This window comes from Sylvia atricapilla, chromosome 1, assembly GCF_009819655.1.
Source record: "Sylvia atricapilla isolate bSylAtr1 chromosome 1, bSylAtr1.pri, whole genome shotgun sequence".
NCBI lineage: Eukaryota > Metazoa > Chordata > Aves > Passeriformes > Sylviidae > Sylvia > Sylvia atricapilla.
Genome location: NC_089140.1, coordinates 126,175,960 through 126,203,543, shown reverse-complemented (window position 1 = coordinate 126,203,543; position 27,584 = coordinate 126,175,960).

Genomic DNA, 27,584 nt, shown 5'->3' with positions numbered 1-27,584 from the left:
ACCACCCCAAAGCAAGCCAGTCCCTCTCCAGAGAGTTTTCAAAATGTGTTGAGCAGGTCAGTGTCAAGGGAAACAATGTCATGGAGGAAAAACTTTAACATATGGCAAAAGACATTTTGCTTTACAAATAAAGAACTGAAAGATGCAAAATTAAAACTAAGTAAGGTCAACTCTCATTGAAAATCTGTGACTGCTTAAACCACTGATAAGTTCTAAATAGGGGAAATATGTATTTCTGCTATCTTAAAAACAGTCCTAGTAAATTACTTATATCTGTTTTGAATTTTTCAATGTCTGAACCGTCTATAATGCTCTATGAGTACCTGAAATGCACAGCTGATTTCCGTGTGTTTACTACTTTTTGCCAGGCTAAAAAAGAAACAACAAAAGAAAAGAAACCTCCCACTATTCAGTGCAATGCCCAGACATTTCTTTATCTGTCATTTGGAGGTGAACAGGCTTCCCCCTGCAGTGAGCTTGTGCCCTCCTTGCTTTGATCTGGGAGTGCTGGGGTGGGAAAGGGCACAGCTGGCAATGGATGTCCCCCAGAGCAGTGTGTTATTTCCAAACACAGAATAGGCAAACTCCTGGTACATGAATCATCTGGAGACAGGTGATAGCAGGAAGCTGTAAAGTTCTCCCACCTTGGTAGAGGCCAAGTGCCGAGAGACCGAGTTCAGTCTCTACCACCCTACTGTTCCTGAGAAGTCTGAGAAATGTATTTTGGAAGCTTAGTGGTGTAGATTACTGCCTTGAAAATGCCTGAATCTTCATGAGTCAGGTCATAAGGGATAGAGCATGCTGAAGCCAAACTTCAGAATAATACATGGCAGGGACATCTCCTAATGGGCGTCTGCTATGAAGAAAACATCCATATTTCTGATTTGAAATCTCAGGGACTTGGATGTCACCTCGAGAAAATTTTCCCCCAAGTTTTGTGGTGCCCCATATCACAGGAGTTGCATGGATGGTAAAACAATTGTGCTTTCTGAAGGAAGCATATGTATACTTCCTTGTGCTTCAGTTTTTGTACATCTTGTTCATGTTCTTCCTTATTAAAATAGATTAAAACACTTCAAACACTTTCTTTTACAGAAGAACTTATTGTAAAAATGTAGCAAAAATGCAGTAATATCCAATCTTAGTAGTTAATAGGCTTGGGAATTAAGAGACAGTGAAAGATGGGGGTTGAAAAAAAGAAGTGAGAAAGAGAAAATAACAAAACAATTGAATTGTCAGGTTTTGCTTAGTGAGTTGCTGCCTTGGCTTGCTACCAAAGCTGTTATTTCTGTGTCTCTGCAGACAGAGGTGACATGCACTGTGGATCTTGCATGTCATCCTGCCTGTGCTTCAGAGGAGGCTCTGCACTGATATATACCTGTGAGAGACTAGATCTATTTTTATTTCCTTTTATTTCCTACATTCTTTTGGATAAAATGTAGAGAAACTAACATGTCTGTGAGAGTCATAGAGGTCATGTAGCAAATAAGAAACATGATGCAGTTATGAGTTTGTTTTTTTTTTTTTTTTTTCTTTTAGCCAAAATGTACATCTTCACAGAATATGCACAAGTGAAACTTAAATTTCATGGTTACTGGAAATTCAAATTCAGAAATCAATGGAAGCTTCAAAGGAAGTGCTCCCACTGAGAACTGATTTTATCAATGAATTAAACCTAAATGGTCCTGTTCAGTTTTAAAATTCAGGTTACAGGAGAATCCTTCCTAGAAGTAAAGCATCATGAACAGAATACCTGTAAGTTTCCTTAAAAGAGTGCATTAGCTGTTTCAAAATACAAATAAAATGTTCTTTCCTTGACAGCACCAACCTTCATTGGTGCCATGTCTTGCAACACACAGTGTCGTGGAGGTCTGTATCTCAAGATGTAGTGCACCTGAAAACATGGAGCATATGCCTGCAAAACCAATGAAATACATCAAACTGAGGTAATTTTACCTATTCTAGACCTCAGAAACTGTGGGCACTGTTGGGTGGGAAATGCTGTGCCTAGAAGAAAAGGTTGTGTGTTTTCCTAGCTTCACCTAAAGTCCTTGATCTGTTTTGAGACATGGAACAAGACTTGGGCAGATTAGCTAGAGGACATATTTAGACAACAGTGCTAACAGTCTTAACAATGCCAGGTTAGTGGAGCTGGGTGACATTTATAGCTCTGCCCATGCTGTATCTATGCACCAAGTTCTCTCTTTAGGCAGTTATGAAAGGACATGCTTCATATGATGATTCCTTCTCTTCTAGAAATGCATACAGATGACAGTTCACAGAAGTTTTCAGTAGAATGGAAGAATGATTTCGCAGCTTAACAGACATCATACAATGTAAATATTCTGTTTGAAAAGAATGAGCAACGTGATAAGCAGAAAGACAGCTCTGTGGTATTTGAGTCTGTAATGAAGAGCAGAGAGATTTTATTAGCTCTTTGATGCAAAATTATCAAGGAGAGAGATTAAACCAAAGGATGAAATACAGGAGTCACCTTTTGCTTATGCTGAAATCTCTCACCATAAACAAGTGGTGTAGAGGTGGTAGATTTATAGAGCAAGATTATTTTTAGAAAAGAAAATTTAATAAAAAAATATGTTAATTGAATTGCTTGGAAAGCGTGCAATGACTCATTTAGCAGTATAAAAATCTCGAGTGCATATATACTCATGCGATTTTATTTGTCCAGGTGAAGAATGAATTTCCTTCCTTATGAAGAAAATAATATTCCTGAGGGGAAAATAAAATAAAAAACATAGAATTAAGCTGATTGACAATTGAATGAAGAATATTTTTCTGTATCCTTTATAGGACTTCACAGCAGTACCTTTTTTCAATGTAACCTGTCACATCAAGCCATAAGGATGATGGCCTGGTTAGTAGTTTGTTTAAAATTTTTACTTAGCATTTTTTTTATCCCACAGACAAATTCTGAGTAGATTCTTTCAGACTCTAATTGAAGCAAAAATCTAACCTTGAGCAATGTTTCATTCCTTATCCTTTTGTTCTGTCTTTCACACTGTTAGGTGCTCAACAACAAAGGTAGGGGGTTTGGTTTGTTTTGTGTTGGTTTTGGGTTTTGTAGGCCTTTTGTTTGTTGATTTGTGTTGAGTTATTTAAGTTTGTTTTATTTTTTATCTGGGGATAAAGACCATCCCTAGGAAACAGATGTCTCTCCCTTCTGTGAGATGGAAGTAAAAGTGACTGATTATGTAACCCCTTTCAGTTTGTTTGAGTCAAAAGCCAGCAGAGGGGAGCTGTCTTTCTGTGTTTCCCTTTGCTCCCTGCTATGGAAGGATAGAAGGAGACATTGTGAGTCAAGAATTGCTAACACTGTAGGTCTATAACACTGTAGGTATATATTCTGAATAGCATCATGCAGCACTCTCTGCTCAAAAAGCAGCTGTACACACTGCTCAGGTGAGAGAGTAAAACTGCAGGACTGTGTTTTCAGCAACTTAAGATATCTCCTGCTTCAAAAATATAGCCAGTGTATTGAAATTTCCTCATGCCATTTGCAAGGAATTGCAGCAGCATGGAATCCACTATGCTAGAGCACGTTATGTGCCTGTGTGGGCTTATGTGTCTTCTCTGCCAAAAACTTTGGAGGAAATTCTTCAGGGAAACTCTTGAGGGGGAATAAACATTTCTATCTGCCTTTAACCAACATGGCTCATTTTTACAACTGATTAATGTGGACTAAAAGAATCCTTTTTTCTTTTTTTTTTTTCAATCAAGCAGCTGTGTTTATCTTTTCTAATGTAATAGATTATATTTCCTAGTTTAATAGAGTGAACTCATTAGCTATAAAAATGTCTAATGCTTTAAAATTTGCTGTATTTTCATGTATTTTCCCATTTGTTTTAGGCAGACATGAATATGTAACACCCCTCATTCAAATAAATTTAATGTTGTGACATAAAGTGACAGAAGTATGTAAGTCCCAAGGTAATGTTCTTTTCAGCCTCCTCTTTCTTATTGCCAAGATATGAAATAAGATTCCTTACTCACAGTGTTTAGAAGCATCAAAGGTTAACATAAAGAAAAGTCAAAACAGTTTTGATACTTTTATTCTTACTTTTCACCCTGTAACTGCATGAATAATCCTAGCACATTGTTACAGGATACTTAGAGGGACAAAAATTATTGGGATTAAGATGACAGAGTGGGTTCTTCAGTGTTGCTTGGAGAAAGGTGTCTGACAGAGATGTCATTTTAAAATGGTGGCAAAGTAACCAAACAATGAAAACCACACCACAACCAGAAAGAAGGCAGAAGAAATTTATGCCTTTTTAATCTCTTCGATTACATTTTGTGTTGTAAATATCATGACATGGATGATTTTTTTATATTTAAAATCTACTTTCTAAACTCTGTAAGCAGATTTCTGTTTCTCACATTAACACAGAGAAGACCATTCCATCATGCATCCTATTGCAAGAGAAATGCAGAGATGAATAGCAGAAATAAATTACTACTTAACAAGAAGCATAATTTCTAGACCCAGAGTGTATCCAGAAATACCATTTCCCAAAAGAACGCTCAATCTCAAACATGTCACGGAGGGAATAAAGTACATTTGTGTAGAGGCTGGGTTGTGATATTTACCCATGACATTTCCCTGGTAAATTGAGTTGGAATATATTTCCAAGGTAAGGTAACATTTCAGTTTTGTTTGATGTGTAAACATATTGACATAAAACATATCCACTTCAGTTTTAAGCAAACTCTGTGTCCTAGAGCCTGTCTGAGACTGCAGGAAATGAGTTGTACAGAAATTCACAGCTCTTAAATACAGTGCATGTGTGCAGTTTGAGGCTGGACAAGCAGGTTACAAATGCTGGTGATTACCAAAGGAGAAGGACAGGTTTTATCATCTTAGTATCTAAAATCAAGCTATTTCTACATTGGAAGTTAGAGGGACACTTTTAAAAGATGAAAATTAAAGGAAAACCTAGATATTTTAGTGACTAATTGATGCTAGGCCTTCATAAATTATTTTTATCATAGGAAAATCAGCATAAGACACTTGGGAGGATAAGGTCCTTGGGAGGATTTGGAATGAGATACCCAGACAAACTTTGGTCCCAGCAACAGACAACTTGCTTACCTCAGCTTTGCAGATCTTCACAAGTTTAAAGCTAATTATAACCTTGTCAAAATGCAAGAAATTAAATCAAGGCTTTAGATTGACTGCCAGAACAGGCAATTAAATCCCTGAAAATGCTTATGGCAGCAGTTTTTCTCAAACTCATCTTCCCAGCAGACATATCAAAGAGACATAGTTTTTTCCAAGTTCATTTAAAAAAGGCTGGTTATAAGACATATAATGTCTTATATGTCTTATATCTTACAACATATATAACCAGTTCAAAATTTAGAATGTTTGTTTCCAGAGATAAGGTACCTACCACCTCTCTGGTTCCTCTTTAATAAGTTTCCTTTAGTCTGAATAACATCAGGTCTGACCTTTTGTCCTTTTCTTCTGAAATGTTTGATATTTCCTGGATTTGTACTGGGAGTCTGGGTATTTTGAGTTACTCTTCCAAATACCCAGAAAAGTAGAAGTGAAGTAGGAAAAAACCTCACACAGTTTGAAATACTCAGAAGTCTTCATTCAGTCCCAGTTCAGGACAGGAAAGTTTAGAGGACTGAAGCTGATCCTTGACCTGAGTTCAGCATGTTAGTCCTCAGCAAAGGAATGTCTCTTTCTCTCCCCATTCTCAGCAGAATGTCCCATGGAGCTGCTCTACCCCACACTATCCTAAGCTAGCAGGGTCTGTGTGAAGCGGTGTGTGCTGCTGCAGTTTCAGCTAAACATAGAAAATAGTATGGTTTGTGAGGAGACTGTAAAAAATATGTGGTTCTATAATATGGCCATGTGTAAGGAGGGAGTAGGGGTGGTTGGTCAGGCTGCCTGTCCCCGTTCATCAGTACTGGGGCTTCGTCACGACACTTCACCACCTCTGAGCAAGTGTCCTTTTTGCCTCTCCTTCCTCTTATGACATTTGCAGATGCCTATTCCTAAGAGAAGGATCAGCCTTGAGCGAATGGAGGTGACTAATGCAGTTCTGGGAAGGTGCTCTGGCTGGAGAGGAGAAAGGAAGGCTGAGGACATGTCGTTGCACTTAGCCTACTGACCATCTCAAAGTGGGTCTGGCCAGGCAAGACCCAGGGGCACCAGATGCAGCACAGGGAGCTGCAGCTCTGACTGGGCCACAGCTTCATCATAACTCTCTTCACAAACTCATTTCAGAGCTCTGTGTTCATGATATTAAAAAAAAAAAACCAAAAAAACAAACTTTACGGAGTAGTTCAATACACAGAGCAAACACAAGGAAGCAGTGGCACCCTGTCTTGCTGGGACGACCCCTCTCTGAGGAGGAGGAAGCCACGAGGCGGCACTGGAGCATCACTTTCCTGTGGGGAGTTGTGATGGTGCTAATGGGGCCAAAATCTTCTAACCTCTTTCCCACTATGTCATGGGCAAATTTTGCAGTTGAGGTGGAATCTGTACTCACTGTTATTATTATGATTCTTCACTAGACATAAAAAAGAGGCAAACGCCACTAAGCACTTGAAATGGCACGGCTTTCAGTGGATTTTTCTTTTTTTTAATGATTGCAAATGTTTCTGCCTGATGGAACCCTTGACAGCCCCAAGGAAGGTTAGAGATCCTTGCAACTAGACTGCAACAAGAAACTCCAGGATATGTTTTGAGTGTGCCTCTGTCTATGCATCCTCAACTCAAATCCCACAACAGACATGTGCATATAAGTTTGTAAAACTTTGCACTGACTCATCAGCGCTTTCTGTGTTCAGCAGCATAGAAATTCAGATCCTTCAGAGGATTTTCTTTACAAGGCTTATGAAAAATATGGAGAAGAGCAAACACCTCTGTCCTACATTTGTTGATGGAACATTGTTCTCCTACTGACTGGGGCTTGAAAGAAAAAAGACATGAACATGTAACACCCTCAATCACCCACACCTGATTACTGAATTAAATGTACATTTTGTATTTGTCAGTTTCTGATAATGTATGTCTTCATGTTAAATCTCCTAATATTAAAACAAATTAGACAAATTCACCATGGTGAAAACACAAGCCTTTACTTGAAAACAACAAAGATCAAATATTCCAAAGGGTGGACTCCAAAGGAGTAAACAATGAAGACATACTTCATAAGGAGCAGACAGAATAACAGTCCTTCTGTACTAAACTAATCACAAGATTTTTTGATTTAAATTGAAATTATGAAGAACAACTTATATTAATTCCTTGAATTGCTTAACTCATAATATAAAATAATAATCAAATAAACAAATTCCAGCAGCTGGGCTGCTAAGAGAGAAAGAGAGAAAGAGAGAAAGAGAGAAAGAGAGAAAGAGAGAAAGAGGAGAAAGAGAGAAAGAGAGAAGAGAGAGAGAAAGGAAGGAAGGAAGGAAGGAAGGAAGGAAGGAAGGAAGGAAGGAAGGAAGGAAGGAAGGAAGGAAGGCAGGAAGGCAGGCAGGAAGGAAGGAAGGAAGGAAGGAAGGAAGGAAGGAAGGAAGGAAGGAAGAAAAAAAATTTGGCCAGTAAGAGTATCTTTGGCAGATTGGAGCTGAATTTGTAGGTTGAAAACATATCAAAAACTAAAGAACAGATATACCTCAAACACACTTTTGAAAATCATTGGAAAAGGGAGCATTAAGGATTGCCCACATGTTGAAGCCTGAGCAGCCATGCACATAATACCTGCAAGTGCCTGTGCTTTCAGAGGCCTCAAAAGGCTGCACGTCCCAATAAATCCACAACAGGTCCTACTGATTTGTCATTCTTATGCTTCGAAGAACAAAGAATACCTTTATCAACTTTCCTTGGCATCCGTTAATGCTTGTGAGCAAATTCTCTCTTTTCTATTTGTCTTTCTATTTCTTTTCTTTCTCTTTCTTTTCTTGTTTTCATTCTGACAGGTTGATATGAAGTAGTAAGCAGCCCTCAACTACTTTGAGAGTGGAGAGAATGGCATTCAGAGCAGCAGTGCCTTTAGGTAAAATTGCCTTTCATACAATCTGGATTTCAGCTTATGAAATTGTATTTTGGAAAAAAAAGATTGCCTGACAGCTAACACTTATATTTTTAAATATAATGCATGTTAGAAATTAGGTCCTTCTTCATGTTCCCTCCAATTTTAAAAGCAGCTATTAAGTCTGTCAGTCCTGGAACAAGGGATTAGAGAGAAACTGTGTGGGCAGAAAGGGCCTATGAAATGTGTTGATTACCGATCTTGGTGAGTTAATCCCCGCATGGAACAGGGACAACAACATGGTCTGGCATTGTCACATCAGGATAGTATACAGACAGTTCAGCTACCAGCCATTAATTGCAGCTATTGATATTTTAACCATTGCTGCTAATTATGGTTTTGCATTACGTTTATCAGTCCAAGGTAAGTGGAATAAACATTCCCTTTCATAAGACCTCATAGAGCCATCAGAAGTAACTTTCAATTGCCAATGATCTGAAAAAGATCAAAGCAAAGTCCTAGAAGCAAAAGAAGGTAAATCCTGTGATCCTTTCTCAAACACACCCCCTTTGTGTGGGTTTGAGATCCCTATAGTCAACTCTCTTTTTTCCAGATGTCCACTGGGCCATTCCTTCCAGAGCAAAGCCAACACACTGGTGCTGTGCTTGAAAGGACAGATCTAGGTCAGTGGGGAAAAACCCCTACTTTTACATGTATACATATTTTTCAGTCCAACAAGGATCTTCACAGAGCTGTGAAAGGCAGAAAAAGAAGTGCAGAGATCATGAAAAAAGGAGATTATGAATCTTTCTTTGGACCTGCATCTGACTTGCTCTGAGGGAAGCAGAAGTGTGGCTGGTTTTGCTTCACACAGAACTTCTCAGCCTCTTTTGTAGGAGCCCCTTCTCCTCCCTAGCCAGGTTAAATACCAACATGACCACAAAAGTACAATTATAATCAAGCTTCTTCTAATCTGGAGAACAACGATTTTCATCTTGAATCAGTTTTCCTTGTTATTTATAACACTTTTGTTTTGTACAATATTGTGGATCTGAATGACTCCTTACAAGGTCATATAGGAAATCCCTCTGTCACACATTATTTGTCTGGCAAAGAGCCAAATTGTGGAGAAAACACATGTAGGAGGGCTGTCGGTTTGCTGTTCATAAGATTGCTCTGGATTCTTATCTGAAAGTTTTCCTCGTTCCCCTTTGTAAACTGAGACTCTTGACAAGCAAGTAAGTAAACTGCAGGTAAGGGATAATTCACATTTAGCCAGGAAGTTCTTGTTGATTCCCATCAGGAACTGTTCCATGCTGCAGCTGCTGCAGTACTGACAGCAGTCAATAATGTCCATTTTATCTTATTGGAATGGGATTATTATACAAGAACAGGTCATGAGAAAAATAGAGCTGGTAGATGTCAAGGAGTACATTCCCAAGAAAAGTATTTGAACACACAGAAGAAATGGCTGAGGTCTACAGAAAGCCAAGGACAGACAGTGAGGCCAAATATGTCTTCTGAGAGATCAGAGTCTGTATTAGAAATGTCTTATGGAGCAGTGAGAATAAAAGCTGAGTGAGGGTGGAGCTGTGTGTCACTTCCTGCAGAGAGCAAAACCCCGAGCTGCTTCTGGGGAGGAACAGAACAGCAGTCTGTGCGCAGAGTGGGATGGGAAAACAGAGAGAAAGGTTGGATCATTGATTTGAAATGTAAATGGCCAGAATGGATTAACAGAGTGCTGAGTTTTCCACAGGCCCTGGACTGACAATTTCAGGAGCTAGTACAAAGCCAGTGAGTGCTGACCCTTCAGGCTGGGTGTGAAGGAGGCTGCCTGTACCATAACCAAGTGCACCCTCCAAGGCACTGGGGACTCAGTGGCATTCAATGACAGAGCAAACTGCTGTAGAAGCAGTTATCAGTGCTGGGATGGATGGTAGGACACTACAGGTTATCATTGCAAAGGCACTGCTCTAAGTGTTGGTGGAATATTCTTTGTTTCTTGGATTTTTCTGTCATCCCATCACAACCATGTGTTATGTGCATTTGTAGTCAAGGGCCAGCTTTTTATATGTGATCATTTTAAATTAAATTGAAAATGTTAAATGCTACAAACTAGTGTTTCGTAGGGTGTCAAAGCCTAGAGTTCAGCATGCACATGTTAATGACTACTTTAGGCAGTGAAGTATTTAGGATTTTATTTCACTGCCAAAACAAGCTGTTAGAACAAGAATTTGTGGGCTTAGCAGTAAGGTAAGAATCAATATTAGAAATATGTCGGTTCAACATGGTAATAAAAATGGGGCATAATTTAAACCCACTCTGAATGCTTGGTTTGGTTTAGGACATTGATTTCTTTATTACATTGTCATCTCTGCACTTTTACTGCAGTACTTAGATTAAGTTTCTTAACTCTATTATTTCTGGAAAGTTTCAGTCAATAACAATGGATTGAATAACAAGAAGCCTTTAAATTGAACTTTCCCCCTCACCCCATAAAGGGGAAAATTTTATCCACAGACAAATATTCCAGCTTTGTCAAACTAAATCACGATTTCTGGATCATGGTGTACCACACACAACATATGTCACTTGTTTTGGAGTGAAATGCCACTACACAGAACTTTGCACTTCACTTAACTGTCTTCAGCAGTAACAGTAGATGGCAAGGTTTATTTTAGGTGAATGCTCAAAAATGAAGGAGATGCCTCACAAGCTTAAGACTGCAAAGGAAGGCTTGGCACAGTCCTCACAGAGGGACCAGCTGTTCATAAAATATTTTATCCTTAGATGACTTATGGAAGTCTGTTTACCTACAGATGGATTTGTGGTGTCTCATATTTTGACAGATGATCAATAATGGATTTTGTAGCAATAAATGCAGACTGATTATTCCATTAGGGCATTTGAGACATCAGCAGTACTAGCTGTGTCCCACAAGTCTTTCAGAAAACTCATGCCCTTCTGGAAGAACAGATGAAGACCAGGTGGGAAATCTTGTGGATCTTTAATGATAAAAGACTATCTTTGGGCAAATTAATTGTGCCAGAAGTATCATTATTAAAAATATTGTGTATTTTTTGCTGCAGGAAGGTATTATATCTCCAAAGATATTCTTGTGAGTGTAAAGAAGGTGGTGCAACATTAACTTTAAATTCTTATCTGTAAGGTGACTTTGAACAGAGGTTGAAATCTGAAGATAATGACTCAAAAATCTATGTTGCAAATAGAAAGCTACATTTTATTTGACTATAGTGGAGGAGAAAATCCCAAATTTACAATGCATCACATGCTGTTTCCTCTGCTTGGATCCTTCTCTGTATACACTAAGTCCCAATGTTCCTCAGCTTTTTAATATTTCATCATACTGAGTTCAAGCAGACTCAAGTGGATGGCTGTGCAGGCTCTGGAGTGCTGCTCCTTCCAGGATGACATTTACTGGCATGGCAGGTCTCCAAGGCTGCTCCCTGAGTAACATGGAGAACAGTTGCTGTGTAACCTGAATTGGTTTACCTGTAGTAAAAGCATTCATATCAAAGAGCAAACATTGCTGAAAGTCCATATTCTGGTTTGCCTACTGGATAACTTGTTCAAAGGCTGTATTGGGGAGCACCTGTTGTTTGAGCACATCCCAGAATTAAAAACCTCTGAGTACTCTGACAGTAATGATAGCCAGTCCTGCTGTATTTATTAAGACTTTTTCTAGGTGGTCCTAAAGTGCTTATTCCTATGTATCTTCACCAGTGTGTTTAACACTGTAAGGTATCCAACTGAACACAAGTGGAAAAGAAAAAATTATCTCTAGAAACTATTAAGGCTAGGTAAAATATCAGCAAGAGATGCTTTGGCAATTTAATCCTCATTTTCTTGCAAGGAAAAACTCAGGCAAAAAGTTTGGTAAGCTTGGCTAGTCAGCATTGAGACAGCTATTGTCCTATTTGGGACATGAGGTCTCCAGAGCAAGGTCATACTTTCTCCAGCTGTTTTTTTGTTTATCCACAGAAAAGAAATACAGATTTCTTACACAAATAATTTACACTAAACGTGATTTCTAGGGTCAGTGAAAAAATGTGCCAGCTCAGTAGATAGAGCAATAGGTGATCTTCTGGATACTTGGCAACCTGTCTCTAGCTAGTCTTTGGATGGCCGTTGTTTCACCTCTTTACTCTCGTGTAAAACAAATGAAGACATAAAGACATACATTTTGAGAACATTAATATATCAGAATGAGGTATTACAGGCATGGTAGAATTTAAGAAACTTGCATGTTATTATAAAACAAACTAAATGGAAATACTATGGGTAATCTTGAGATTTCCAGATTTAAGTGCTTTTTGGTGACATTGCTTGTTTGGATGCCAGCTCTGCTCATCAGGAATTATTGTGCCCAGCAGTGTGGTTGATAAGCTGAGTAATGCATCTGAAGGAAGACCAGATGGCTAAATTTTGCCCTTGATTTCTTTTTGAAGGAATATGTAGCCTAAAAATAGATTAGAAACAGTGGTAGAGGTGTAAATAAGTCCTTCTTTGGCATGAGCTACCCCAGTCATGTCACTTTTCCAGCCTTTTGCACTATTCTTTGCCCTTTGTCTGTGTTTCTGTCAAAGTAAAATCTGAGGTATGGAGAAATGACCTATGATTTTGCTAGTCAACTAAGAAGGAAGGAGAAAAGAAACTGCCTCTTTTGTGGCATTAATGGAGAAATTAAATGTAGCCCTAAAAAAGCCACTGGATTTAAAGACTGTGTTCAAGGCAGTGTTCAAGGTCAGGTTGGATGGGGCTTTGAGCAACCTAATATAGTGGAGGACATCCCTGTGGATACCAGAGGAGGGACTAGGTGATCTTTTGAAGGTCCCTTCTGACCCAAATCATTCTATGATCCTGTGATTCATGCATAACTCTATAGATTGGGGCTGGTAGTCAAAATGTTCAGGCTTTGTTGTGATGAAACTGATATCGTAATCAGTGGGACAAATCCTTTTGTGCAGCCACAGGTTGTAGATCCAGAGCAGTTACATTGCTTTTCACAGAGGAAGAATAGCAGTATAATTTGGGACAATCAGTTATTAGGATTTGGAACTGCCCTTTAAACACAGTTTATTGATTAAGAAAGCTATTTCTGTACCAGTTGCTTCATACATTCAAAAAATTAAAATTAGGTTGAAAAAATCAATGCAATTTATTGTCTACTTCCTAAGGATGATGGTCAAGATTTAATTTGACAGTAATCTACATCAGTATAAGATTTTACTATAAGATTAGTTCTACTGAGCTCCTTTACTGTTGTGGTTACTTTAATTAAATATCAGGAAATCTCTTGAGAAAAAATGCTACATTGCAGCTAAGCACTATTGTCATTACTGCTATTAATTACATTGTGTCCTAGTTTTTAATAACTCATTATGGATTAACAAAAATCCATACAAATCATAAAGTAGATGCTAGTTCTACTATTGCATTTGCTGGAAACTTTTCAATAGAATAACACAACACTGCACGTACTATTAAAGTTTAGTAGGTCATTCGTCTCCTTTTTAGTACCTACGTTATATTTTACATTTTCAGCCTGGTTTCAGAATATTTATTATATAGGCAAAGTAGACCTAATTTTACAGATATTTATATTGTTTAGTTTTAAACCTTTCTTTTGGAAATTCTCAGGATTTAGCCAGTCTATGAGTTTCAAGGGCATTTTAGCAGAATTCAATAACTCTTCACTTTCTGGCAACACAATGAGCATCAGTTGAACTATCCATATTTTTCCAGTCTGAGTAGCAATCACCAGCATACTACACATTCTTGTATAAGCATTTCTTTTAGTTCTGTTGATGAAAGAACAAAATTGTTTCCATTGCAGTCTCTCCCTGGAAGTGAAACTATAAGATTTCCCTGCAATCATGGTGATTTTTATAGTGATATAGAGAACTGATCATATGAACCTCATAGAAGTTCTATTTCTTCCAAAGATCTCTGAAGGATGATATGGTAAATGTCTTTTTAGAAATCTTTCAGACCTGGCTTCTCTTTGTGCTTCAGAATCAAAAAGAATTTTGGACACACCCCAGCCAAAATTGAAGTAAGGCATCCACAGGCACAAAAAAAAATCTGAGACTGTAAAATCTAAAAAGTTCAGTCCTTTCAGTACTGTTCCATGCCAAGCTTACATTAGGACAATACTGAGATAGAATGAGCAAATAGAGAAGTGTTCAAATAACCCAACTACTCTGAAAACTTAGTTTTTCCAGTCAGTGGAGGTTTTATATGTCATAGACTCTTTTCTGATTCAATTACTTATGGTAAATTTTGCTTGGATTCCAGAGACTCATGCAAACTATATCATTGATCCTGCAATCAGATAAGGTGCTGACTCTTAAACTGCCTGGAAGCCCCATATCTTTTAATTAAATTCTGAGTGCAGACTGTTCTGATACACAAATAACCTCTAACCAATTCAGAACTGGGATTGTGTCTCTCACTAGAAATGCTATTCTTTAATTTAGAGAGTCTAATTTGATGCTTTCAGCTACTGCTTTCATCTAATTGTTTGAGATCAAGTGCTCAAGGCCTCCCTGCTGTCTCAGTGCTTGACTGGTCTATTTGATGTCTGCTTGCCTACTAGCCAGGGAGAATCTGCAGCTTTCAAAGTGAGCAATTCACAGTGGTTACACACAGGGCACAGAATCCCAGGGTGCCAGTGATGCTCAAAACCACCTCTGACTTGTATGGTGATGGCAAACTGGTGTAGATTAAAATAGATATTAAAAAAAATATTGCAATTGTATTCATCTTTTATGTATTCTAAGAAAAAAATCATATACCTCTTTTGCTTCTCTTAAGATCAATATACCAGCAGAAAGAGATGTCACTGGAGACAGCGTGAACTAGCATGTTTAGAAACAGTGTGTAGTCACTCAGATGCATAACAAAAATATATTGGAATACAGTTTGATAAGTTGCAAGGTCTTCTGCATCATTCTGAATTACAGTATGTTGCAAATGTAGCCATCTCTGAGCTTTAATTTTTTTTATTTATTTTTTACTTTACTCTGATATGAAATAGTTGAATAGTTGTGTGGAATAAAAAAGAAAGTTATGGGACTGTGAAACCTGAAAGGATGTAGATTCTGAGTTTTGGAAGAAGGTTTACAAACATATGAATTTATTTACAATATGCCTTCTGTATCAAAATGTTTCTTGGTTTTCAAATGGAAAAAAGTATTTAATTCTGTGATTAAAAGTTGTTTCCTAACCTTCATTTCAAATAATACTAGCATGAAATACAGGTTACATATTCACAGGGTCCATGGAGAAAGATAGGCTAAACTACCCCCTAGGACTCCAGAGATTATAAATGGATTCCTTATGTCCAGTTAGGACTAAATATTTAGAAGATGGTCAAGTTAGCTTATTCCTGTTTGACCCAGAGCATATATTTTAAAATCTATTCAATTTGATTTTACAATTGCACAGATGGAGAACCAACTGCATTCTTGGTGAGTTTTGTTGTTTTCCCATTTAATTCCATAATTTTGAGATTTTTGTTTGATTTACAGCTCAGCACCAGCTTCTAGTATTTTCACCTTGCACTCATATGTAAATTGAAGACCCATTGATATCAAGTGTGTCTTCTCTAGGAATGTAATCATGGATTCATCACCTTACCTTCTCCTTATTCACAATCCTTCATGGTGTGTGGGGACCTGAAATTTCCTGATTGAATCAAATTAATTTTGATTGCTGAAGCTCTAAAATATGTGGTATTTTACTATTTCAGAGGACTCCCTTGTTCTCATGTCCTGCATATATCACTCCCTGAGGCATTCACAACAGAGGTCAGGGAGGGAGAGATTCCATAGCTTATGCAAGCTTTACCTCTGGTCCAAGTCAGGTGTAGAGCCCTTCAGACCAATATATCAGAGTTCTCTTTTTACTTCTCACATGCAGAGAAGAGCCTGTGACAGGTTCTTGGTATGTGAGGAAAGGGGTATTTGATGCTCTATAATTTATTTAATCTTTTTAAACTTTATATAAACTTCTATTTTAGGAATCCTGAAGACTTAAATTCTCTGTGTGTGTTTATGTATGTTTATGTGTGTATGCAATTCCTCTGATAAATAATGACCTTTTCTAATAATAATACAGGGATGACAGGAACATAATGTCCTTTGTGCATCCTCAGGGAGAACTCACAAAGAACAGTAAAATTTTTTTCAAGCTAAGAGCTTCATCTGCAGATGTAAGCCTACTGTTCACAAGTCTTCTGTGTTTCAAATGATTTTTAAACAGAGCTTTTTTGCTTGGACATAATTTTTGTTTGCACTTTTCCTCAATATTTGCTATGTTTTTGTGCAAAAAATCCAAACCAAAATCAACTGCAAACAAATTTGTCAAGTTTACTTTAGGTTCCAGTGTCCTTGTTCACTCTTACTGCCATAAAAATCATGAGGAGTATTCTGTTGCTATATTGGTCCAGGTGTCATCAAAGTTTCATTATGTTTGCTTTCCTTGCCAAGTTTAAAGGAATTTCCTTGAACAGAAGTCATCCTTGGTGAAAAATATTGCCAGACATACATAGAAAAACACACCTCAAATATGTTTTGCGTTAAACAAGTTTTATTTGTACTTTCTGTCTGCATATTAAGTCTCTCTGTGTGTATGTAAACTTTAAATATGTACACAAACTCTGGAGACACAGTGGTTCTGTGCTGTGGGTTTAGCTAACTGGGTGGACAGTGTGTACTCAAGTCCTGCATTAAAATGCAGCAAAACTCCTCAAATCTGAACCAAACCTTGGAGAAGTTTGAATTCATGTCTTAACTTCTTGCTAGCTTAGGGTAAATTGATTATAACAAGCAAAGGATGCATTAATTGATCTTTAGTGCTGTCATAGAATAGCTTTAGTCATACTCATAGTCAATAAGTAATGTAGCTTCATGTCAACAGCCAATTAAAAATGCTTTTGACCTGTGATAATTCCTGAACTGTCACCCGAAGGACTCTGGAATATTGTAAACTGGACTGATTAAAATACACCAAGATAAGTACACAAAGTCAAGTGCCCAGAATTGTTGCCCCAAATATTTACTTTACTTTTACACAGAGAGCATAAGATGATTAAATTTTTGAATTATTAATTCCCTATTTTTGATTTTTTTAAATAGTGTGTGCTCTCTCCCTCTTACTTTTTGTGGTGTTTAAATTCCCTGGGATGGATCTGGCTTGACTGCTATGCAGTGAGCCCTCAAAATCACCAGATTCTTTTGAAAATATTGAAGATACAGCCTAATGTTATTCACAAAACAACAAAAATGTTCAAAAATTGTTTCTATTGCTTTGGAGTCATAATGGGTATGTTTTCAGTAATGGTTACCATGTTTCCTTGGTTTGGGCCATAAATGACTTATTAAAACATATTTGTTTGATAACAAGATGTTGGAGATTAGGTTTCGTCCCTTTTGTTCCTTTTTATTTATACACTTTTTTCCATAACTTTCTAGGAAACACTAAAGACTGAGCACTTAAAAAACAAAGTTCAGGGGAGGAGGGCATCTGGTTGCACTTCTCTTGGAGTTTCTCTCCAAGAGGCAGAGATACCGAGAGAATTGGGCAGATAAAAGATGGAGCAGGGGCAGCTGCTGTCTCTTTCTCTGCTTTGGAAGAGGACAGTCAGAGCTGCTGTTTAGGGCAGGGAATTCACTGCTGCCACTGCCAGAGCCCAGCTCAGAGCTGCTTCTTCTGCCGTGGGTTGAGCTTCTGCTCGTGAAAGCAGACACTGAACTGGATGATTATTACATCATCCACCTCACTAAAAGGGAGACCTGTCCCCATCTGCTCGGGTGCCCAAGGTCCTGAGCCTGCCTCTCCCTGCCCTGCTCAGAGCTGGGCCACCACTGCCCCACCCCCACTGCTTCTTCAGCACTGATCTGGGTATTCTCTACTCTGTAGCCCCATGCCCCCTGCCTGCTGAGGCGTCCTGCCATTGCATCTTGCTGCTTCTGAGTCTTGCTGGGGCGTGGGGATTGACTGCCCCAGGGCTGTGTGAAGCACAGCCTCTCCTCTGTCCCTTCCCGTATCAACCATTATCCCCTGCGCCCCCAGCCCGCGCCACAGCGCCCCCTGCAGCCGTGGGGGACTCATCGCACTCGCCCTGCCCGCCGGGAGCCAGCAGCGCCCCTGCCGGCTGTGACCGGAACTGCACCAAAGGGGGGAAGAGCCCACGGCTGAGAAGGGGTCACTGGGTTCCTGGTTCTGTTTGTTGTTAATGCTGCAGTTGTTATTTGTTTGCCTTGTTAAACATACTAGTAAAGAAATGTTATTCCTATTATCATATCTTTGTCTGAGAGCCCCTTAATTTCAAAATGATAATAATTTGGAGTGAAGGGTATTACATTATCTGCTCCAAGAGAGGCTACTGCCTTCCTTAGCAGACACCTTTTTTTCAGCCAAGACACAAGATATGCACAACTCAGTAGCAACCAACAAATTTCATGCAAAATGCTTCAAGAACCAATTACCTGTAACGCAAGCAAGGAAGGCTCACACCAAACAGTACATGAAGGACAAGTATTTTAACTATTTTTTTAAGATAAGAGAAAAAGTGTTCCAGGGAAGAATCTATCACAAATTACTAAATGATATAATTGCAAGCTCTCCGGGGAAAGGGTAATGCTAAGCAGGAAGCACTATGGATGTCAAGAACAAAACTTATCAAACTAATCCTTTGTGCTCTTCAATTGAACTTGAGCCAGCACTACTATGATTTTCAAGACAAACCAACAACAGAGGCTAATTTTAGCTCTAATTAGTTAGTCTTGTGTGTTATATCTGAAGAAAAACTACTGCAGTCTGTTTGACATTGTTGAGGCCAAGCTCTTCACTTAAAAATCACAGTGGCTTTTATCTACCATACTTTGAAAGTGTCTGAGGGGAATAAATGGAAAAGAACTCAGAGAAAATTTGTGAAAACATAAAATGTGAAGATTTGTAAAAATAAGACCTGCTTAGTCTAGAAATAAAACTATGGAATAAGTGGGATCTTTTTTATATGTAAAAGATTGTTTATAGAACGGATGGCATCAATATTTCCAATATTAAAACCAAGTGCTGGTTGAGGAAGAAATAGATGAAATTACCAGTAGGCAGTTTACATAGTTAATCTAAATATTCGTTATTAAATATGAGAACTTTGAAGTACTGGAACTGAAATCCAAAATACTTTAAATAAAAGATGAGACAAGAATCTGTCTGGACTAATATCTGAGCTGGTATCTTAGGAATGCAACCACCTTACAGTGCTCTAGAAGAAGAGTTGATGTCTGACTCCCAGCAGCAATAAGCAATGAAATCCACCCTTCTTTGAAGTGACAGCTTCTCTAATAAATCTGTTTTGGGGAGAGTTTTTTAATCAAATATGAAGGGATTCTGGGAGCAAACAAAGTATTTAATTGGAGAAGCAACACATTGGTGTGGAACTTCCACTTCCCAGAGCAACACAAGCATAGCCTTCCAAGTCTGCATTTTCTTACTCGTTATGCAGTCAGGAAAGGATTGGTTATTTACCTTACACTGATAAAACATTGAACCTGTTTCCAGTTTGATTAATTTTTTGAGGAAAAGACTTTATTTTTGAATATTTTGTAATGATTATTAATAATTTTTTATGACATGTCAATACTATATCCAGAATTAGTCTTAGGTGTATTGGTACAGAAGTTAGTTCTCTCTCCTCAACTAAAATTTGAAGAAAGCGAATTTGAAGAAAGTTATGGTTCAGAATATGAGTCCATGAAGAACTGCCATAACTGGCAGAATTATATCAACATACATATACAAAGAAGGTACTGTACAATAGCTGAGAGAAATCTTTCTAAATGCGGTTTGAGTTAGCTTTCTGAAAACTGTTTTAATCATGAATTGTACATTCATTGCAGCCAGCTTTCCAGGAACTGCACATAGAAAGCAAAAATGAGGAAACTGCTGTTTCTAAGAACAGGTTTGACAGCTTATTTTGTCTTGTAAATTTTGCCTCTGATTCCAGTGACTAGTAAAAATGTAGCAATGCACAGCTTGCAGGTTTGGGTTCATTCTTTGTCTGTTTGTAAAATGGAAATCTACAATTCAAAATTTAAATATATCCATCTTTCCAATCTCTGCAGCAACTGAGTAGGAAATTGCACACACCTGTTACCTGTAAAATGTCCAAATTGCCATTTAAATAAGAGACCATTCAAATGGATTTGCTTGAATGGAAGAATACCTATGTCAAAAGTTTACATGGAAGGGCAGCCAGCTACCCCACACCATGTTTTGGCTGACCATTCCCATGCATCTGTTCCGTTTCTGGATGGAGTCCTTCATTCGCAATTGGTGCACTGCAATTCACTAGCACAGCAATGAAAACATCCTATGCAGTGATCTCACTCTCAGACTGCTAAGCTGCTGCCTTGCCATCATCCACATGTCAGAGAAACACATTGGCTGGGCTTGTTGGGTAGAATCCACTACACTGGTCTTGGGTTTCCACTCGAATTATTCTGATGTCTGCTCATTTTGACATGTGCAGCAGCATGAACTCATTGAGGCACAAAATGTCCCTTCCAGTTCCTTCCCTCTCCTTAAAAACTAAACCTAGCCTATTTAATCCCATACCTCCTGGGGCAATCGTTACTTTGATGGCCTTTGGTGTGAAAAATGACATAATTAAGAATTAGACAAGAAAAAATTCATAGCCTGGTTCAAGTGTGACTTAAAATAATTATATACAAAAACAAAGTAAAAGTTTAATTTCTTTTTATAAGATCTTATGCCTGTTCAATACTATTTATCAATGTGTAGCCAAAAAGAAAGGTGACAAAAAACCATATTGTGAGCCCTGGTTACTTAGACAGAATTTTGATTATGGATTTATTCCTGATCTAGATTGACTTTATACTGGCAGATGGTTTGCTAATTCAGAAGTCTAATATTAATGGGTGTTGAAGTAGCACTGCAGAGTTCATGACTACCTGCTGCCTGCTTTATTGGTCAGTCCATGAAATATAGAGGTCAGCCTTATTAGATTACTAGTTAATTGAAGCTGATGACTGGAAGAATCAGCTCATTAACTGTTATGGGTAATGTTAAGCATGCATTCCAATGACATAATTAAGCTAAGTACTAAGGAATTTAGTAATGGGAGCAATGGGAGATTGCTCGTTAAATAATAACTGTGTTTACTCTCAAATTTCTTGACAGGTTTTTTTTTTCATCCATGTCATTGACAGGTGCACTATGATGGTGTGTTCTTTTTCAAAGACAAAATATCAATTATTGATAGTAAATGAAAATATACTCCAGAAGGCAGGATTATGGAGCACCATAATCAAATGTCCAATTAAAGGTTTGTTGTATCTAGACATCACCTTCTTAAATTGATTCAGTTGACATTTGTTGAAATCAGTTGTGTTCCAAGCAAAGTAATGTTTATCTCTCTAAAATATTTTCTGTACAAACATACTTAAATAGATTGCAGAAGTCTACTTAGTACTAATTGTCTTATGAATATTTATTTTAATAAACATCAGCTAATTAAAAATACACATAAAAAACCAAATTAAGATCCCTGAATATGTGTTGAAATGTAGTACACTGGATCATAAAACCATTTTAAAGAACACATTGTAGCATATGACACTGAGCTATTTATTTGAGATATATACACTTGAAAGAAAAATACTTGCTATTCTATGAGGAATGGTTTTCCTATCATCTTCCTTAAAATAAAGCATTTTTCCTTGCTTATGACCTTGCTGCTTTTCATCTACATTCAGCCTGGTTGCTTACCCCTGCCACAGTAATGCAATAGCATTGCATTGCCCCGAGTCCTGTTTAAACACCTGACCAAGATTACTGTATATATCCTGATAAAATTAGAACATTTATAATCATTCCTTAACAACTTTGTCACAGGAAAATGGACTTATTCCATTTCCTAGAATGGAAGTATCCCATGAAGGCAAAGGGAAGGAAGCATGTCATCTACCAGTCCTCATTCCTGTCCCGTATTTGCATCTTGCTCTGGGCTCAGCTATTCACCAGGCTCACAACTGCTGTCACCCACCAACCACCTCCACCACCAGAGACTGTGCTCAGCCTCTCAAAGAATCAACCTTCCTCTGGGCTATTTTAAAGTAAATGACATTTTCTGTGAAGGTGGAAAACCTGTGAGGAATCCTGAGTGGATTTCACTTCTGGGTGAAGCTCTTCTAGGAATGAAAGAGATACGGCTTCTTGAGTGAGGATAAACTGTGCTGGCTATGACCCAGAGAACAGCCTTCCTGCAGCTCTTGTGGCCAGAGCTGACACACATCTGCCACCTCTGAGTTCATTCTAACTTTTCAGGCTCCATGAATAAAATACGAATATGGTTTGGGTACCAAACCATAGGAACAAAGAATTTAGAAAAGTAGGCCAAGAGATATACAACAAACATGAGGGTGGTAACTGCACAGAAGCACTTAGAACGGTGTTTACACTTCTCTTGTCACAAGTAGAATACTCAGAATTCCAAGGCTGACCTACTTTAGAGTTTGACATTCATGCTAAATGCTCGAGGGCAGGTACCTTTTTAAGCAAGATATTTCTCTTCCACCAAGGTACATCTACAACACGCTGGCTGCCAGTACTAACATTTCCTTTTAAAAGGTATTTGAAGGACAGTTTGTATGCACTGTTGGAACAAAAAAAACATCAAGAAAAATGTGTGTAAGGTTGAGGGAGAGGAATTGTATACTCACCATATAGAATTAATAATTAATATTTGTGACCTTTATTGGCATAGCTTTTGTATATTCTCGGCTTTCTTAATTTAGAGTAACTGAAATTTGGTAACTGAAAAGGAACTAAAGGTCTTTGTCAGACGTTTTTCTTTTGAAGCCACAGGTTTCCAACTAGATTCATTAAAATCAACATCACTAAAAGTCAGGAAATTAATCTAAGCCATATTAATTTTTCTTTCATCTTACATTATATTTTATTATTAAAATCTTATTTTCAATAAAATTTTTAGAATATTAAGACATTTTTTAAAATAAAAAGCCTTTCCCCTTACTTGTACTGTTCCCGTTAGGTACTGGCTGATATTTATAAGGAACAACTGTGCACAGTGAATGTACGTATTTTAATTTTTGAATAATAGTGTGCACAGGAATAGCTGTGGGAAAACACAGATCCAATATTGAGCCAGTCATTGTGACACAACTTCTCACTTTGTCAGTTTTTGAGTAGAGAGGGAGCTGAAATAGCGCATGAGACTAAACAGGATAAGCTTCAACTCAGAATTCTCTTCCTGTTGAATCTGATGAATTTTTCTCCAAAATCACTGTAAATTTTCCATTGATTTCTCTGAGAACTAAATCAGACATTCTTAGAGCCTTCAGTTAAATCCCCTGAGACAAATTCTTTGTCCTGCTGGATCTCTATTGTCACATGGAATTATTCAATTCAACAGCTGTACCTAAAGGATAAAGTTTACTTTATGTTATTTTCTTGATATAGTTTTTTAGGATTGTAGTATCATCATCCTTGTGTGAAGGGAAAGCGAGAAAATCATAAAAGCGAGAGGTTAGAGTTCACTTTTGTTATGCGGTAAACAAAAGAAAGGAACAACATTTCAGATCTAAGGCTCATATCTTGACCTTGAGAGCTCAAACACTGTATCCTACTCTGTACTTTTTAAAATTAATTCAGCAGGGGTTCATTTTCTTCACACTTCTGACCTTAATTTAACTGTAAATACTTTGTTCATAACTTTGATGTCTGAATTAGTAAATCTGCCTCTACAATATGTTCCCAGCATGTAACTTTATAGTCAGACATAGCTGAGATACACTCTAGTAAGTAAAGACTGTTCTGACGTCTGATGAACTGTGTCATGCTGCCCATATGTTCCTTACTACTAAGGAGGTCACCCTGTTTATGCAAAATTTAAAGGGTCCATTAGAAATTGAATTTGAACGCTTTTAATAAACAGTTTGTCATGAAGAAAAACTCCTTTTATAAAACAAAATTATATGCTGCATCACCATTTGTATGCTTTGAAATGTTCATTGTATTTTCACAAATTATCCTCTTTTTAACCTTCCCTTTTCTCTGCAATAGCCTAAAAAAGCTTTTTATCTCTTTTTGAAGATACTTACCAGTTGCTAAATAAGTACAAGTCTCTTATATTAGGCTATATTAGTATGAGCTGTTACTTCCACAACCAATAAAAAATAAGTGGTGAAAATTAATTTTCAATAGGCTTTGTATTTTCTTATTATATTTTTCATGATGGCCTGTGCTTGCCATAGAGGAAAATATGCTAGCTGAAGTCAATGCAGAAAGCTGATGTGACTAAATGTTGTGAGATCTGTTTCTGTCACAGCAGATTATTGCAGACTGGAACACTAAAATCCACTTCAGAACTCTGTAGACCTTCCCATTATCTCTGTAATTCCTGCTGATGTTAATCAAAGCTGTTGTCCCATTTGCAAACTACTTAATACCATTTTGATTACCATTCATTTTATCTAGCTTTTGCCATCTGTTTTATTCTATGGTGGTCTCACAGCCAAAGTAATATCTCAAATGTTATTTGTATAATGTTCATTTTTATCAGAATACAAACATATAATAATATTTTACAACATTTATAGTATGTTAATATGTAATTAATTTCTGTGAAGCTACATCAGAGTTTTTAAGTGCTTTTTGGTGTTGGAAAAGATAGCAAAGTGTTTTCCTAGAGCAACAGGCTTTAAAACCATGGGTGTTTTAACACGTTGAACCTTTTCATCTCAAAGGCCAGCTCCTGACATTGACTTTGAATGTCAGGAGTATAGTGTGAGTACATTTATCTGCCTATAGAGAAACTCATAAAGGCAAAGATTGAATCTTAGAAAGAAAAATTGATAAATTATATTTTCAGCATTACTAGGATCAAAAGGACCAAGCTACTCCATTGGCTAATGCTAAGAAGTTATATCCACTTATTTTTTCATTATTATGCTGTTACATTTATGCCTTTGAGTGGAAGTCTCTAGATATTTAGGTCAAATTACTGCTAAAGGAACTCACTTAACACTTCTTTCTCCTCCGGCTTTCCAACCTGTTAGTTTAATAGAGAAGCCCCATTGAGGTGATCAGAGCACACACTGAGAGAAGGTAAAAATGTGGAGATGCAGAAAATATGAGCAGTTCTATCACAAAGCCTGTAAGTGTGGCATTTAATTCGACCTTTTTTACACAAAGACTTCAGTTGCAGAAGGATACAGTACAAAAATTCTTTGGCAGTAGAAGCATTAGAATATGACTGCTTGGAAGGTCCTTCAGTAGAAGTAATAAAGACAGAAGGCCTTGTTGTTCAAAAATTTGTCTTTAAGTCAATGCTGATATTGTTAAAGAAGGTAAGACCAAATCTCAGTGATGGAGCAGTTAGTTAAATAAACATCAGCAGGCAGCTTTGGGACAGTTAGTCTTCAAAAATGTTCTGGCTCAGCCTAGTGAGCCTCCTCGCTAGCATTTGTAAAATACAAAATTATTCTATTATTTGGCTGATCTCATTAAAGATGACAAAAATTTCAATACTACACAAATAGAGTGTCCAAAGCACAGTTTTGTGAAAATGCCAAGGAAAATGAATAAAAATGAATGAATAAAAAAATTACTATTCTGAGGAGTCTCTTGTATCATAAAAAATAAAGCCTCACTCTTTCCCTGACACAAAGCCATGGGGTGCCCATCAGTTAGCTAACTACAAGCAACAAAACATGAAGTCATTCCCTGACATGATTTAAATTGTAAGGCATAACTACGTTTTACCTGCTATAGAAGTGTTCTTGAAAAAAACATGTGGTCCATGTTCCTCTCTGTTGCTAGATCTGCTGTTTTTGGGATACTGCTTTCTATTTAAGTGCTGGCTCCTCTAATGTGGAGCCAGCCAACAACAGGCTCGGTCTTCCCTCCCATATAAATAAGACTTAAAACTGCGTAAATTTGTCCTCTTCCTCTCGGAAATGCAATCATCAAGGCCCAAACCCTTTCCACTGTGGGCTAACATGCTGTCAAATAACTAAGTAGCTCACAAAAAATATATTTTTATTATTAGAAGTCCCATTGTTTGGTTCTAGTTTCAAAGGTTGATGTGGTATCTGGAAGCATGCCTTACTGAATCCCAGGTGGCAGTCATGCTTCATAAAAGCTTTTGTTCTTGTAAACTGATTTCTGCCAACAGGCTTTATAGCCTCTCTCACACATACTGACTTTTGTCTTGACAAACCGCTGTACCTCCCACTCACTTCTCATCATTCCAAAACAAACATAGTTGGACTTGAGGATCTTAGAAGTCTCTTCCAACCCTGATGATCCTATGATTCTAAACGCTACAGCTGAACTGGCTCCTACTCCCACCCAAAAAGATATTGAATGAACTTTTCCTTATTCCAAGTAATGGCTTGTTGAGGTTCTCTCTTTATGGCTTGTTGAGGTCTGAGGAATGAGGAAAGAGAGAATGTTGCTTTTGATGGCAGCTTACCAGATAAATTAAAAATAAGCAAATTTGAGCAGGATTGCTAATGGTTGTGATTTCAAAGATATTTTGTATGCCCTGGGACTCAGTACAGAGTATCTTTGTTTATAAAATGCTCATGATGTGCATGACCCTCATCCTGATGCTCATAACCTTCACCCTGGAGTGCATGACTCTCATCATTTTAAGACCTCTGTTGTCTGGACTTGAGAAGGGACTCTGGGAGTAATTTTCCACTGCCACTTAAACATATCCATGTTGCTGGAAAGGAAGGAGTAAGCTGGTATTTGTATTCTTCCATTTTCCTAATAGAAAAAAAAATAAAAATTAAAGGTATCAGAGCTAGTCAGCAAAAGTAGATTGGGGGACTATAATTAGGAGGAGGATATGCTGTCATCCAAATATAATAGACAACACATTCCTGTTGAATGCTGAGCCTTGGAAAATGAACTGCAGAAAAGAGTTTGCAAATATGCTGGCTTCTGAATGCTGCAAGGTTAGTGTTAGTGTCAGCTTTAGTGCCCTGGCCACCTTCCAGTCTGGATAATTACATGCAGCTTATTCAAACAAGCCTACAGTTTCACTTGCACATGGCATTCCTCTCTTCCTATCCTGAAAGGCAGTACAGAGCTGCTGTGAGTTCATTTATAATAGAACACTTCAAAAGTAGCAATCCTCCATTCTGTCACACTGTTTGCAAATTTTCTTTGAGCAATGTAGGTGTGTATAAAATTAACAGCCAGGCACAAGTAGACCCTGACATTAGTGAACTATTTCAGTGCCAGTGACTGTAAGCAAAGTTACTTTCATTCTTTTTACTCTTTAGAAAGTCACTGATTTTGCTTGCTTTGTTCTGAATTCTTATTTGCAATCCTGTTTAGGGGTAAACCAATAATAATCCTGTTCACATGGCTGTGGGATTTTGTGCGGTAGGTTTAGGAGTTTTGAGTTTCCTCTGTTAAGTAGAGAACTAGAGAGCAAGGCTTTCAGTTAGAGACTAATGCAACTACATATTCCTGTTCACACAGCCT